This window comes from Bidens hawaiensis, unplaced genomic scaffold, assembly GCF_021521415.1.
Source record: "Bidens hawaiensis isolate Kalapana, Puna unplaced genomic scaffold, B.hawaiensis_p1.1 tig00050497_1, whole genome shotgun sequence".
Classification (NCBI taxonomy): domain Eukaryota; kingdom Viridiplantae; phylum Streptophyta; class Magnoliopsida; order Asterales; family Asteraceae; genus Bidens; species Bidens hawaiensis.
In genome coordinates this window covers 56,066-73,469 of record NW_027499034.1, presented here as the reverse complement: position 1 = coordinate 73,469, position 17,404 = coordinate 56,066, and the positions used below count along the sequence as shown (strand labels likewise).

The following is a 17,404-nucleotide window of genomic DNA, read 5'->3' as shown; positions in this document are numbered from 1 at the left end:
GTATAATATTTACACATATCAATTACTACTACTACTATTACTACTACTCATTTTCGATAACCGCCTTAACACATTTTCCATTAGGTTTTTAATTTATTTCATAAACGAACTTCACTTCAGGCGAATCTTGGAAACAACTTGGTTCTGGCTTGATTCGATCGAATAGGAACACGTTCGATCGAATAGGAACACGTTCGATCGAATAGGAACACGTTCGATCGAATAGACACACGTTCGATCAAATACAACACTCATTCGATCGAATACAAAACTCATTCGATCGAATGAGTTGGAGACCATTCGGTTGCTTCCCTATTCGGTCGACTGGACTTGTTCGATCTACACATTCGATCGAATGGACTGATTCGATCGACTGGTTCGATCGAATGAGTCTGATTCGACTCCTTCAAGCTGGGCGACGGAGAAAACTACGGGTTTTCCAGATTTTCCAGATTTTTTGACCCAAAATCGAAGTTTTTGACATGGAAATGCTCGGGATTGAAAGGGCTATCGATTCCTAGTACTTTTAAACACAAAAGCTTGCATTTTGACACCAAAACAAGGCGGTTTTTGACCCGAAAACTCAAGTTACGTTTTTGCTCGATTTGAGGCCGAAATGGTTATGAAAACGGATGATTTTCGAGAGGGACTTACCAAAAACGACTAGGAACAAGATTGTGAACTCGGATTTGTGATTTGAGAACTTTCTCTCTCTAGTTTCTCTCTCTAGAATTGAGAGTGTTTGGGTGTGGGTGTGAAAGGGAGTTGGTGAAAAATGGTGGAAGAGTCTTGGTTCTCGATTATATACTACGGGAATTAATCCAAGTCCAAGACCCATACCAACTCCTATTCTTTTATTTATTTCCTGATAACCCGAGTAAACTTTCCATCTAATAATAAGTAATATAATTAATATTACCTTTGAAATTTCGGGATGTTACAAAATCATAAGTCAAGTAGTTATCTTTATGAGTGCAACTGTGTTGTTCATAAACACATACTCTACTTCATTAGGTAAGCACACACCCAAACTTTGATAAGTCTATCAAAGTAAACTACTAGATCTCACCTCTAGTTTTAAACACTTGTTATTTGAGGTTAATTTTGTCTCTGACATGACGAGGAATTTCTCTTGTCGATGCTTGTATCCATATTTACCATCCTTCTAAGGTAGTCATTTAGAACGATGTTAGCCAGTCTTTAGACGGACTACGACAACTTTGTGCATTTAGCATCTTGAAAGAATATTTATGCAAACACCTTCTCTTTATATTGCTTCTTTCTATGATGAGTAGTAAAGAGTGTCATTATCTCTTTGAGTCTAAGGGATCTATTACACTTTAAGCATAAGCATTCATTCAGTAGGACATAAATGTAAAATGTCATTATACAGAAGAACCTAAACGTTTAGTATTTCTTTACCATGAATGGTGGGTACATGACGTATGATGGAATCAAATAGAATGACAACAATTACATCACAACATGATCAATAAATTTTAGACGAAGCTACAACGATACTTAAAGATCTTAGAATATTCCGGTTGCAAACACTGCACAGTATTCGAAGAATATGAAGTTGATAAATATACAAAGGATAACACCTTAACACTATCTTTGATTGACAAGAAGTTGTTACTCATTAACGTTTTTCAAGAATGCAATCGGGATCAATTATGGAAGGTAAGTCTCACACACAGTTCAACATCACTATATACAATTCGGCGTGACTATATATAGTTTGGCGTGACTGTGTTTATGAACATGGTTTGTATATATACTTTACCAAGGAATGGTATACGTGATCAACTGATTACATGAAGTTGTGTGTGAACTACTATCACACTTTGTTATAGCATAAGTACTAGGTATAACTTAATATGACTTCACAATACTAGCATCCGATTAAGATTTAATCTCTAGTGTCAAAAGTATTGTATAATACCCTTTAACATATGATTGGTTGTGCTTAAATATATATATATATATTATTTCTATCTAAGCACATCAAGCACGCATTTTCATTAGAGTGCTCAAATTTTCACAATGTTGATTTGTTAGTACAAAATACTTTGGAGTATGAGTCTTCGATTACGTAGCTTCCTAAGAAGTATATCACAATATAACTTTGAAAATTGTACTGATAACACATTCGTTCCATATTACTTAATGTTTCTCTAGCTAAGGAATATGTCGACCTACCATTGAACATTAGTAAATTAGACTTATTTTTTTGTGTTTGAGCCTAAGTCTTATGAGACTATACTCATCTTTAATTGCAAGCAAGCGTAGACAAAATAAGACGTTGATCCTCTACTGTCAACAACAACCATCATTATTTGTTGAAGTGGCAACATTATGAATGACAAAATTTTGTGTATATACGCAATACAACTGAAAAAGTAAATTCAATGGTGGTTAATAGGAACAAGGATGAGATCTCTTTACATTAGACCAATTTATTCATTGAAAGATACCAAATTAATGAGTGTTCAATTCTTTAAACAACACAGAGTTAGTGTATCATACAGATATACTGAGCATTAGTATGAATGCGCACGATTCATGTCACGTAATAATGATTTAATTTGAAGTTATGATAGATTCGAGATAACTAGGTAAGCTCAAATGATTCTTATTGAGAAGCTCGAGTGCTGTGAGCACCAATGATGTTCAATTCAATTTAACGAAAGGAAGGGTTAGTTATGATCCTATGTTGCGGAATTTTGTTACCAAGTAACGATATTAGTACTAACTGCGTGTTAGTTATCATTACTAAAGGAGGAAAATAATGAAATCATTGGCCATAAATCTAGATGAAAAAAATCATATATTTATTGCTCGTGGCAATTAATAAATCGACTGAAATTTCGGGTTGCGGGTAAGGTCTAAAAGTACAGGGTGAACAACAGTATAACTTGAAATGTATTACTACCAAGGATTAGTAAAACGATCACGTGTCATTTCAAATCCAGTAGCATGCAACACAATACGGTAATTATCCTACAAGATTGTTATCATATGCATTTAGAATAAACATTATTCCGATAACTTGGTTCTCTAGTCCCATCAATTTTTATTTGATCTTAAAGATGTCAAGGGTATCGAAATTTTCTTTTAAAGAAAATTGAAGATGGATACATTTTTCTTGAAGGCTTAATCTCACAAAATCTTTATTTTACTTCGAATTGGGGTCGACGTTTCTACTATGAGAACTGAGTTACAAATTGTTACTAGATGATGATCCTGAGTTTTTTTGGTATTAGGTTCGAGAGTTTGGAGTTTTAACGGTGTGATTATATTCATCATCATTACCGGTAGTGAGGGGTATACCGATTTGAGAAAATCACACTTTTCTTATTTCCGTCAAGAAATTTTTAAGACGACAATATATTCCATTTAATACAAATAGCATTACCATTATATAATATTTTATGGACAATTGATTTGTTGACGATAACTTATCTTTTGTCCATTAACAGAGAATTTGAAACATCAGGGTCGACAAAATTTTGCATATATGTGTAACTTTGGAGCTTAGTGAAAAACAATGAATATGCGAGACATGATAGTACACTCAAAATCTCCAAAGTGCCTCCAATCATAAAGGTGGTTTAGTGTTTGCTGAGGTAGTTACGCAGCTTGTTCTCTCTATATAGATTTGAGGTCACGTGTTTATAATAGGTGTATTAGAATTTTGACAAGAGCTACGATGCCGACTTGTCTTTGGTCTAGTCTTTACACCACATTTAGGTATCACACGTATATAAAGATAACGTTTCTTATTATACAAGAGGCGCATAAATGAAGTGTCAAATTGGAATAATAAGCGAAGAAGTCATTATGATTTCGCAAAGAAATAACTCATTCAAGCGTAATGTCAATCTCGGGTATGACAAATAGGAATATCATACTCACGCCTAAATTCCAACGAAGACAATTTCTTTAACAAAGATATGATATTGTCCTTTATGCTCAAAATCCTTTGATGCATCTATCAGAGTCGACTGCAATATCCAAAATCCGCAAAGTAATTTGTACATAATTGATCCTAATGACATGATCATCAAGATTTTAGATACAGAGCATAACTTGTTCAGGAAAAGAATTAACATGTAAGTCATCACAAAATCAATATAGTCATGACGTATGAACGCAATCATGGAGCAAGGATCATCGCAAAATATACATGCCTAAGCCCAAAGATGATAGAATGATCATGGGGGATCGAAAGAAAGGGTTCGCCGAAATCTTAAACTAGATCATTGTCTCAATAAACTCCTGATTAGAGAATCCATTTTTTTCACACTATTATACGAATGGATGGGTGACTTGATGATTACAATCGCTTCGTCAATAGTAATTAACTATCATATTATACTCATAGGTCATCACAATAGAATTTCCTAGAATTCTCTCGTATCTGTAAATTCAAAATTATGTGATATCAAGTGTAATTGTCAATTTACGTTACATGATCATTCTAGTATTCTTCTATTATGATCATAATTATAGACAACACAGGTTTACACATAGATACATCCATTAAATACTAATCACATATTCCACCCACTCAATTTTAGAATCCATACAAGAACTTTAATTTGTGTAACCGTGTACACTAAAGTCGACCAAGTTTTCACACCACATTTGGAATATTTATACTGAAATATTTGGCATTGGCTTTTTTTTCACTATTCTAAAACAATGTTAACGTGTCGAGAGATTAGTTGAGATAATCCTTCAGAGTATGTCGGTAATCCATATCTTCTACTAGAAAAATTATTTCTTGTTTTCAGTGGCATTTATCGTTTATGTTATTCTCGGATAACATCGATAAAACAACATTCATTATTAATTATTATGTGGGTGACTAAATATAGGAAATAATCAGTTTGCACAATAATCAATAAATCAGCCAAAGGATCATTGTGACATTTTAACTTGGAACATTATAATACTTGTTTAAAAATTAATAAAATAACTACTAAAATAGGTGTGAATACGCATCAGAACCAATCACAAGTTTTTAAATTTTCCACACCAAAATATCCAAGGCATGCGATGCCTATCTAGATCAACAAGAAAAAAAATTATTGGAGGTCCAAGTACTCCATCAATGGTTCTAACACTTGAAACGAAACAGCTATAGCACCCATGACTAAGTTACAAAAGCTCCAGAATCCATAGAGGTAGGGTCACATTGTCATCCTCAATCTGCTTATTACATGAGTTAGCTATAGAATAGCCAACAATAACAAATGCAAATTGACCTGTGTAGAAAGATGACATGTAGCCTAAAGCTAGTAAGGGAGTAGGTTATAGAAGTGCGTGCACGATTTCCAGCATAACAGAGGTAGGTGAAGGCGGTCCCCCGACTCGCTATTAATGCTGTGCATTTCGCTAATAGTGTGTGAATCAGACCTTTTTGACATAATCCGTACAAGGTAATCCTAATAACATTAATGTTTAAACAACATATAGAAATTTATCAATTTAATTTCACATTATACATAAACAAATTAAATGCACCATTTTCTTTTGCATTACTAATGAAAATTTTGTTTATAAAATCTTTCAGCTTCGTGAAGTGGGAAATGTTTGTTTCGAATACTTGGGTTATAGTCTAGAAAATATTTCATCAAATATTTCTAGTTCGCTATAACCATTGGCTCTGATACTATCTTCTGCCACACCCCAAAAATCGTTAACTTAGCAACGAAAGACTTAATTTTGTTAATTTGGGCGGTGACAGACGCTGTTCAGCCAATCATATTCAAAAATAATGAACCGTTAGTTGGACTTTATTAAATATCAGAGTTTTACACGTGTCATACATGCACGGTTCTATTTTAAATTACAAGTCCAACTATCATTCATTCAAATGCACAACTCCATTTTCCCGAATCCTTCACGAATCATCCATTTTCTTCATTTACCTAAAAAGAATGTTAAAATAATTTTGTCAACACGAATGTTGGTGAGTTTCTCAATTAAAAATAGGGATGTAACAGTTCTCGACTTTACAACCTTTTATACATCATTCCTTTCAATGATAAATTCTACTAAAAGTATGTTAAAATAATTTTGTCAACACGAATGTTGGTGAGTTTCTCAATTAAAAACCGCGATGTAACAGTCTCGACTTTACACCCATTAATTCAGCACTCTTATCAATGATAATTTTCATTATTCACCATTCTTATCAATGGGAATTTAATTTTCCACTTTTCCAAACATAGTTATATATTTCTTAAACAAAACGTGTTAGTTGTAAAAGAGCAAAGAGTACAACACATGTATGACTATCATTTATGATAAACCTGATACATACCAAAATCAATATATTCTCACCTTTTCAACCAGAGCAACTGGAAGAGTGGGGGCGTCGCCCCGATAGATCTACCAATATTTTTAGGCCATTTCTCTCTAGGTTAAAGGTTTTTCCTTTCATAATAACTCATCTCATTTAACACAATTTGTAAAATAAATAGCCCTTTTCTTTACATACTTCTCCCCCCCAAAAACATTTATAAATTATTAAAATATTTAAAGTGGGGATTTACGAGAAAACTCACCTTTGCCTCAGCTTAAATAACATTCAAGTGTGATAATATGTCAATCAACGTCAAGATCTTATTAATAGTCGTCCAAATGATAGCCGGATTCCTATGTTTAATACCAAGTATATTGACACATAAACATAGATACAAATGGAATCCTATCATAACTTAATTTATTTATCCTCACGCGTCTTATTTATTATAATTTTAATAACTAAATTACAAACTTTTATTGTTTAGGAAAAATCGTAACTAAATTGAATGTTTTAAAATATCTTATAAATATATTGAAACACCGTAATTTCAAATAATCGTTGTAAAACTAATATATGATTTCGAAACTACACTTGGACGTTATTTAATAAAAGTATATATATTTATTTTAAAATATAATATTCTTTTATTAATAGATACGTGTTTGAATTCTGACAAATATATTATATATCATTTTCTTAACAAAACATAATATAATTGTTATTATTATTTATACTGAAACGTGTTATATTAATATTCTTAATATGAAAACTTTGTTTTCATATTTTACATAAACATTTACATTTTCTAAAAGTATATTTTTGTTATACTAATATTAATTGTGTGCACTATCCGGATAAACTATTTCAGTCCAAATATCGTGTGTATAAATATATACAAACGCACGAAATCGTCCAAGTCTCAATTGTACCATTTTTATCACTCGATATTATCTAGAGGTTTTTTAAATAATTATTAACAACACTTTGTCCAAGTAATGTCCGATAACAATATTTATATTAATCTCTTGTAATTTATCTTTTTCAACACTTAAAGATATACCTCTTCGCGTATGGTTCGAGACTATAAATCTGCTCAAAACCCGCATGCAATGCGATCCGGATATACCAACGCGTTCGTTTTTGCGGAACGGACGTTTCTATGGTCTTGGATCGTCCGTACGACACCTCAAAACCTACATGCAACTCGTTTTAAGAAACTATTTTCGTTCTATAATCTAACCAGTAACTTACGAAGCTTATAACTCACCATCTAAACATCGGATCATCGATTCCTTCAGTGGAATCAAATATCTATATGTTAGGAAGTTTCACCGAAATTTTCAGCTCGATCTGATTGTCAGATCTCCGGGAATCCACATTTCTTTAGAGCTGCGTTTTTCAAAATCCGCCCAGCGAACTGAACACTAAAATGGGTTTAGAAACCCCACTTAAGCAACTCAAATCGTCATCTCCACCGTTCAAAATGATTATCTATGGGTTATAAACCCTTTATAAAAATATCAAGATGATCGGATCGTTAGATCTTTAGTTATAGACCGATCTTTGCGAACATGCAAAACTATTACAATCTGTCCAGATTTTAAAATGACCTTTTTAACAAGCTTAAGCTCAGATTTAGGACAAACGGAGCTTACCGTCGCGTTCGGAACGTTGAAAAATGGTTCCGGGTAGAAGACGGGCTTCGGCCGCCACCGAACCACCGCCGACCACCTTGCCGGAATCCTCTAGCCTCTTTCTCTCTAAAAATGCATAAATGTGTGTTAATAATGAGTGAATGGTGGGGTAACCCTCCTTATATAGGTGCCGGTTTTAAGCTAGTTTTTCGATAGCGTTTCGGTTTCTCGCTCCAATGATCCTGCTACTTCGAGTGACGTATTTTCCAAATACGTTTCGTCAAAATACTTATTCTTATTCCGTTCTCGAATGTCTCGTTAACTTATTATTTCCGTTAATAAGTTATTGACGATTGTTACCCCGGTGTCGGTTCCGTGTTACTCCGAACTTAATTGAACTAGTGTAGTTGTTTTTCCTGAAAACAACTTATCCAAACTTATGGTGTATATTTGATTTATTTTATCTAAATGCTAAACCTCAAATACGGAGATAATATGAACTTTTACACACCCATCAATGCATGTGCTTTAACGACCGTGTTCGAAAATACTAATTTGCATTTTCCCGCTTCGTTATAACTCTGATTTGAGCCACGTTTTTTCCTGTGTTCCCGGTTTTTTTATCCTCTAAAATATTCAAGTGGATTCACCCCTGGAAAATTTCTCGAATGTCGGGTTGAATTTTCACACGTTTAACCGAATACGTTCGTTTCTCCGTCAATCATCACCGGAATTTCTTTATTCTGTCTCACTTATCACATGTTTTACAATGTATATATTCCCTTCATTCGTAGCTTAAAATACTATATTTAACTTATGGGTCTTAGTCTTCACTTAATCCAGCCTGAACATGTTCTATTCTCGTTTATGGAATATAATAATACTTTTTATTTTCCGGGTATCACATCATACGTGTCTACGCCGATGCCGGAGGAGGATAATGAGGATGTGGATTTCGATTTATATATTCTTGCGGAGACCTATTTTATAGGATGGTTGCTCAAGTTTTATTGTACAAAACCTGCAAGAAAGCTTGGTGGCTATGGTGGTTTGTGAGGTGACTGTGTAGGTAGAGAAGATGAAATGAAACCATAAATTTTTTTAATTATATATTTATTATATATGATAAAAATCTTTTAATTCATTGTTTTATTTATATATAATAATAATATTTATGCTAAATTAGAAAAAATAGGTTATCAAAGGTCATATTCACAATTATATTCAAAAATAACAAGTTAAGGGACTTTAATATGCATAAAATAAATGAAGGGACTTTTGTAAGAAAAAATAAAAGTATATTAGTTTTTCATGGTATTTTCCCTTATTTTATCATCAAAATACGATTTGATAATAAAACGAATTGGGTAAAATATATTCATTTATTTTATCATTGAAATATGTAGTTAGCAAAGCAACTTATTTCACAATCAAAGAAAAAAAATTAATGTAAATGATATAATATTTGTAATTTTAATTATAACACATACTTCAAACAACCACAACGAATATATCAAATAAACCATAAGTCGTGAACTAGCATTATTGACATGACTCAAAACAACATCATTATTATTTAACCCTAGAGCATCAAATAAGAACAAGAAAATACACAAGCTTTTAAACAAATATATCTTCGATCGATTTCACTTTCTTCAGGATTGGTTGTGTGTTGTAACATCCTAAATATTATAATGTTAAATAAAGAAAGTTACGTTTAGTGATTTCGCGTTATTAATTAAATTAATATCGAGTAAAGAACGGATCATGGACTTAGATTAATTAAGATGGGTTAAATGAGAATGGGTCTTAGGTCCATGGGCTTTAAGGGATATAAATATCCCCTAAACCACCATAAAACCCTAAACCTCATTTCATTCCATCTTAATCTCTACACACTCAAAAACACACACATACACTTACACCTATATACGGCCGAGAGCGAGAGTGAGATCCAAGGCCAAGTAAACGAGATTCTTGATAGATCCTTCATTTCGCAAGATAAACACAAGATCTATGGTCCGTGACTAAGCCAAACAAACACGAAAAGGTACGTTTTGATCTTAAAGTTTACGTTTTTATAAACGTTTAGCATTGAAACTTAGAACGAGAGTGTATCGGGTATAAACGAAACATAAAGTTGTAAACTTGATGATAAATACGAGTGTAATGAACCCGAAAATGGAAACGGCTCGGTTAATGAACCCTTAACACTAGTATTGAACGTTTTTGAACTTAAAGGTCCAAACTTTACGTGTTTTCGTGTCAAACCATATCCAAAAACGACTATAGGATTGATCGCGAGTTGGTTAAATATCGTATCCAGGAGTTTCACGTTAAAACGATGATGATTTTAGGGATTAAGGATGAACAGCGGGGCTGCTGCACAACTTCGCCTACAAGCGAACTTCGCCTGCAAGCAAGTTCGCTTGCAAGCAAGTTCGCCTAACTGGACAACTTCGCCTGGCATAAGTTCGCTTAAGGTGTAACTTCGCCAAGTTAACTTCGCCTGGCATAAGTTCGCCCTTGACAACTTCGCCTGGCATAAGTTCGCTTAAGGTGTAACTTCGCCAAGTTAACTTCGCCTGGTGTTAAGTTCGCTTAATGTTAAGTTCGCTTATTGTTAAGTTCGCTTAATGATAAGTTCGCTTGAGTTATAGAAAATAAATGAAAAACCTAATGAAAAATGTGTTAAGACAGTTACTGGAAATAAAATTTTTCCAAGCTGACCTGGGGCTCTGGCCAGGGGCTCTGCCCCTTGGACCCTGCCAGCTCGACCCCAGCCAGGGGCTCTGCCCCTTGGACCCTGCTAGGGGCTGCCGCCTCTAGACCCCGCTGCCAGAGGCGCTGCCCCCGGACCCCCGTTCGTTGTGGGTTATATAAAGATAGAAATACAACATGAGTAGTAGTAGTTAATTGATACATGTAAATATTATACAGTTAGCCGTGCACAGCTCAAGAAGGGAATAACGATTAACGGAGAGCGTAACAGGATTCAGGTGAGTTTCTAGCCCCATTTATGTGTTATGTTTTCGGGGCTGTGTGCATACTCAATATGTTTGTTAATACGCTTATCCTAAGAGATAAGTGTATGCCTTATGTGAATAATGTGAAATGTATGAATGATTGCCTGATGGTACGTGAACGATCTTCGGATATTGCACGTACTGTCAGGTTGTGACGCTATGTATAAGGTAAGTATGATATGTATGCTTATGTGTATGAATGTGATAAAGTTAATAAAAGAAGGAAAGGATGGTTGTATGGTTGTATGGTTACGAAGAGGGTACCGGGCCCTAATAATACTCGAGGTATGATGTATGGTTGTATGGTAACGAAGAGGGAATCGAACCCTGCTAATATTCGAGAACTAGGGAACCGAACCCTACTAATATTCGAGGAAAGAGGGTACCGATCCCTAATAATACTCGAGGAAAGAGGGTACCGAGCCCTAATAATACTCGAGAAAGGAGGGTACCGAGCCCTAATAATACTCGAGGAAGGAGGGTACCGAGCCCTAATAATACTCGAGGAATGTAGGGCGTAATGCTCTTTATAATGTAAGATATGAAAGCAAGTTAGTACAAAAGAAAGTATGAAAGTATGAAAGTATGAATGAAAGAGTATAAGTTTGTGTGTATTGTATAATGTATGATTAACTAGAACTCACTCAGCGTAGCTAACTTTTAGTATGCACGCAGCTGAGTAGGATGAGGCAGCTCGCTTGAGGAGACATGTGGCACTGAATAAGAGGCTGGCATCGGAAGACTCAAGACGTTTAAGTTTAATGTTTCGTTTATTTTGAAAGACAAAATGATGTTTTAAGACAAGACGTATTTTGTTATGAAATGTTTTATGAAAGTTTTTATATTCCGCGAATGTTTTAATTAACTCTGATATTTAGAACTGCGTTTATGAGTAAATCCAACACGAAAGTAGGGCTACCGGTAACGGGGCCTTACATGTGTCCACTTCCTCCAAGGATTGTTGTGTCTCCTTGGCTAGCTTCTTGAGCCGAGCCAACTCTAGATCGGTACTCATCTTCTTCTTGTACAATTCCATGAATGTTATAGGTTTTTCCATGATTGGCTTCTCTCCTTCATTCACCTTCAATGGATACACTATTGCTTGTGGTGCAGGGTTTTGAAACGTTGCTATGGATAGCCGACTCATGTTTGAGTTGGCCACGGCTTGATGGTCTGCGTTCTTGAACCGACCATTGCTCAAATACTATCTCAATACCAAATTTTGTTAATATTTCAAGTCAAAATGTGATGAGAATAGCTATCATTAAAGAAACAATAATAGGTAAATAACAATTTAACTTGTATCGGTGGTTACTAGTATTTTGAAAAGCATATCTAAAAAGGGTTAGGCTAAACGTACCCCCCTTTTATGCTTGTCATGCCCACTCCCCTAGATTTCCATTTCCTTCAACAATTTTATTTTGACATATTATTACCCTATAATATTTTTAGTCATTTCAAGTCTCTCTTTAGACTATCAAATCAAATACTATAAAGTTTATTTTTTATTATTTGTTTTTTCTCTCTTTGTGTTTATTGTTCTTTATAATAATAATAATAGTTATTATCATTATAAATTTTTTTAAAGAATAATGATATAACGCCTTTATAAACTCGATAAAACATTATGCATATATTTATCTTATCATATGTCTCACACCCGACAAAAAAAGATCATTTAAATATTTTTTTGATAAGTTCGAAAGCATGAAATTAATGTCACATGAGAAACGAACCAACTTTTCGATAAGTCGTATGTTGTTTAATCTGTTTTATTAATAAAAAAATTTGTTTCTTTTTTAAAGTAAGCTATCTCTAAAAATCATTAAAAAGAAAAACACACCCTAAAAGTATTAAAACACTTGTAGAAAAAAATTTGTTTTATTCTTTTTAATTTTAAAAAACGTTTTTTACGTAAACAATTTTTTTGTTGTTTATAAAAAAATAAAAAAAATGTTTTATAATATACCATAAAAAAAGATTAAAGAAAAAGAAAACTCTTTAAATAATAAAAAAAAACTTTTTTGCACTTAATAATGATAATAAAAGATTACAAAATGACAAAGAATAAACATAAAGGTTTAAATGGTATTAATATAAAACTTGAGCGAGGGGGTATGTTTGATAAAAATGAAAGCCCCATCCAAAAAATATGTTTTGTAAAACCGGTGAAAAGATATAAGTAAATTGTTTCAACTAATTTTCAATGTTACCATAATTATAAAATGCGTGACAACATAATTGCATAACTACCCAGATAATAAACACTTACATGTCCATGATCACCAAGATTAACAACAAATGCACCTTCAACAGGCTCGACCGTGATCCAACTCTTTCCACCATCACGTGTTTCTTGAAGCCCGCCGACCTGGTCCTGAAGCAACATTGTGATTGTTCCTGGATCTGTATGTCGCTTCAAGCCTAATGTCAGGTCGGGTTGGGGACACTTCGGGTAATAATTCACCACCACTTTTTGGTCCATATCAACACAGGCTTTTGTCAGGGCCTCTTTTTCAAGGCCCATTGCCTCAGACAACACCTCTAGGAGCTTGCAGGCCAGATCCATTAACTCCTTGCTGTACTCTTCGGTAACAACCCTCCACTCTTTGGGCTTATCGGGTCACCGTGAGTAATCTCTGGCTTTTATCGGGTATGAGAAATAGGTTACAATCTCCCTCCAATCTTGCACAGTTTCACCCTATAGCATGCATCAAACGACTCGTAAATTAAATACGATTATTTGAGTTAGCATAGTCCAATACAACGGTGGGCTTAGGCCCAATATTTTTTATTGTCTTCCATAATTCTAGATTAAATTAAATACGGTTACTTGAGTTGGCATAGTCCAATACAACGGTGGGCTTAGGCCCAATATTTTTCTATTGTATTCTATAATTCTAGATTTCTATCTATTCAATATATATATATATATATATATATATATATATATATATATATATATGGTAGAGTTAATGTAAAAAACAATATTTTTGTAAGAAGAATAAGAGTAGATTTAGTCCCTTGGATCTATAATCAAGTGGTTGAGATTGGTAGTTTCTAAATAATTGTATTGTTTCGTATTCACATCGTATAATGTGGTATAGTGTCATATTTAGGTGGTTTGTTTTATTTTAAAACTCTTCTCACCCTTCTTACAAAACAATTGTTTTTTATTTGAATTCTTTTCTATATATATATATATATATGTGTGTGTGTAGTTGCCTATCATTGACTTTTACTTTTATAGCTATCCATAAGGCTATCCGTAATGGGTTGACAAAAATGAGCGATTTGGGGCTTTTTTTTTGTAAACACAGCCACCAGGTGATATTGGGGCAAAAGGGGGGGAGGGCGATGACTATTTGCCGTCTGGTGTGTGTTTGTGTTTGTTAATATATATATATATATGGCTACAACACCATTACACCCCTAAAAAAACTCACTATTTACTAACTGGGCATCACATGCCGCAAGACACCCCATTTTATAGCCATTCCACTACACATAGTTTAACAGAAATCAAATCTTACACCAATTTTATTGCAGTATTAAAATATTATCATTATTATTAAAGTAAAGTAAATATGGGGCTGTTAAACATCTAATCTTATATGTGAAACCCAAAGCAACCCAAAGCTACATAGTTTTGATAAAAAAAATAAACTAATTAGAACTTAATTTAAATTCCATTTTTTATCTCCAACAAATAGCACATACTGTTTTTAGAAACTAGATTCCATGAAATCAAATTCCCAATTTTCTATTCGATCTTAAATTTGCTAGAAACTTCTCTAGGGAATCAATTGTTATTGAACTCACATGTAGCAATTGAAATGATTAGATGTGAGCGCTAAATAATGTTTGATATCAATATTTCATTTTCCTAAGGTGCCGAACAAAACTATTTCTAAAATCATGTGAGCGCTCTCTTGGAATAACATGCATATGTAATAGATAGGATTTGTCAAATAAAAAAAAACTAATAAAGTCAACTATTTGAAATAAAATTACAAAACACAAAATAAAAGGCAAAAAAAGTAAATATATTATACAAATAATAAAAAGTACATAATCTGACATTTATATTCACATAAAAAACATAAAAAATGATAAAATATTGTTATAAGTTCAATACTATGGGTTGAAAGAAGCAGTAAAACGAATTCAAACAGACTCTAAACAATAATAAAATAAAAAATTATACGTACATAGAATGATTTGGTACGTGCCATATGAAAGTAACTGCCCTCAATAATTATCTTTGTATATGATCCTATTTCTTTTGTTGAAATTAAGTATGTGATAAATAGTTATGAAATAAAAAAATACGAAACTAATGGTTTCCAAAAAAAACAAACAACTTGTATTATAATTTTTCAGGGAAAAAACATGAATTGCGGGATTATAAAATTGTTAGAATTAACAAGCCCTTGTTGTTAAAAAATGATTTTTTTAATAAAAAGTAATGTACATAATTAGCATAATTATATTTTAAGTATTAAATTGTTGTAAATGATTATTAATGTGTGCGCAATATCTTGAAATATATTGAAATGAACTCATGGATCAAACTATTTTCACCCGTGATCCATGGCTATCATTGTTTAAGAAGAGGAGATATTAAAATATTAAAAGAGAATTTTATATTATAATTAAATATGACTAGAACAACTAAGCATCGTTATATTTGTACACTGCCATTGCCATTAGTATAGTAAGCTTTCTTTTTCTCTAGAGAAGGATATACAAAATGTATATAAAAAATTGATATGATAATTAGAATTTTGAAAGAATTGACTCCGGCACTGAACTTACGTATCAACACATACATAGATAGAATAGAAAAGGGGGGATTTGATTTCATGGAATCTAGTTTCTAAAACCGTACTATTTTGTTGGAGATAAAAAAAATGAAATTTAAATTAAGTTTTAATTAGTTTTTTTTATCAAAATTGCGTAGTTTTAAGATTTTCATATTTAAGTTTAGATGCTTAACGTCCTTATATTCACATTTTTCACATATTAGACCATTCGTAATGGAGAGTTATGGGGCGGTGCTATGGCCCATAACGCCGGGGAACACCGCCCCCCCACCCCCTGTGACATTCGTCAAATTCGGGCCTCGATTTATTTTCGTGTTGTAAACTTTTTTTATGTGAAACCGACTCAGCATTTTAGAAACTTACTTTATTATTACATAATATTATTATATATCTCGATCATCAATAAATCGACGCTCTGTCATATTATAGTGTCGTTAAGAAAAACATAAGAGGTTCAAACTAATTTTCGTTAAGTTGTTATAAGCTTTTAGAACCTTTAAACTCATTTTAAACGATGTCTGAAACTAGGAGGGCCTGTTATGAAAATATGCATACATATATAAACACACAAAACCCTAAACCTAACACACAAACAACACCACCGCCCACTTTCTTCTTCCTTTTCGTTTTCCGACGCTGATTTCCGGCGCCCAACGTCCACCGGCGATCCCCGGCGCAAAATACGGCCACCACCTACCGTCCCCGTGACTCCAACACCACCCCTCACCTTCTCTACCTCGGATTCAGGTAACTTCCGCACCCAAACCTCCTTCTTTCCTCTTCGGTTTCGTTTTCCGGCGACCTGAAAACCGGCCGCCGTGGCCCTCAACCTCTCTCTGTTTCTCCGTCTCTCTCTCTCACCGGTGTATCTCCGTCTATCCTCTCTCTGTCGCCATTTCTCTCTAACTCTCTTACTCTCTCTCACAATAACTCTCTCTCTCTCTCTCTCTCTCTCTCTCTCTCTCTCTCCGTCTCTCTCTCTCTCCGTCTCTCTCTCTCTCTCTCTCCGCCCGTCGCTCTCTCCGACTCTCTCTGGATCATTTTTCGGTGCACCTCCGGCGGCCGGAATCGGTCTCCGACGACCCCTGTTTCGTTTCTCAGCAACCTTTTTCCGGAAAGCCCATAGCTGTGGTAATCGGAAGCGAGTAGGTATTGTTAATTTACAGATTTTTGCTTGGCTTAACATAATACTTGATGTTTGATTATAAGATTTCATTATCGAGTTCGTTTTCGGATTCAATTAAACAGATTAAGGAAAAGGGTTATTGGGTGTTTATGTTGTGGGAAAGAGTTTGGTTTTAATTTGTTATATAAAATATGGAATTAGATTATTAACAGATTGTGTTTCGAGATTAGATTGTTGAGTCGTCTTGTCAAGACCCGAGTTCGAGTCCCACGTTAAAACCGATTTTGTGTTATCGTTGTTAAAAGTTGTATAATTAGTATAAAACTATTTAAATATATAAAACTCATTATTTTTAACGATTATTATTATTATTATTAACAAATTTATTATTATTATTATAATTATTATTATTATTATTCTGAATATTATTTCAAACGATTATTATAAGTATTATTATTATAATTAATATGATT

General features: G+C 33.6%; 1 pseudogene across 1 annotated transcript in view; it reads right to left on the bottom strand.

The window, feature by feature from the left end:
• Positions 1–11,865: 11,865 nt before the first annotated feature.
• The window catches only part of LOC143598560 (naringenin,2-oxoglutarate 3-dioxygenase pseudogene), a 43,788-nt pseudogene continuing 38,249 nt past the window's right edge, over positions 11,866–17,404 (bottom strand). The window contains exons 2-3 of the transcript XR_013147132.1: positions 13,252–13,680; positions 11,866–12,183 (exon numbers count right to left, since the gene is read on the bottom strand). The product of XR_013147132.1 is annotated as a naringenin,2-oxoglutarate 3-dioxygenase pseudogene (transcript). The remainder of the gene's footprint in view (positions 12,184–13,251; positions 13,681–17,404) is intronic.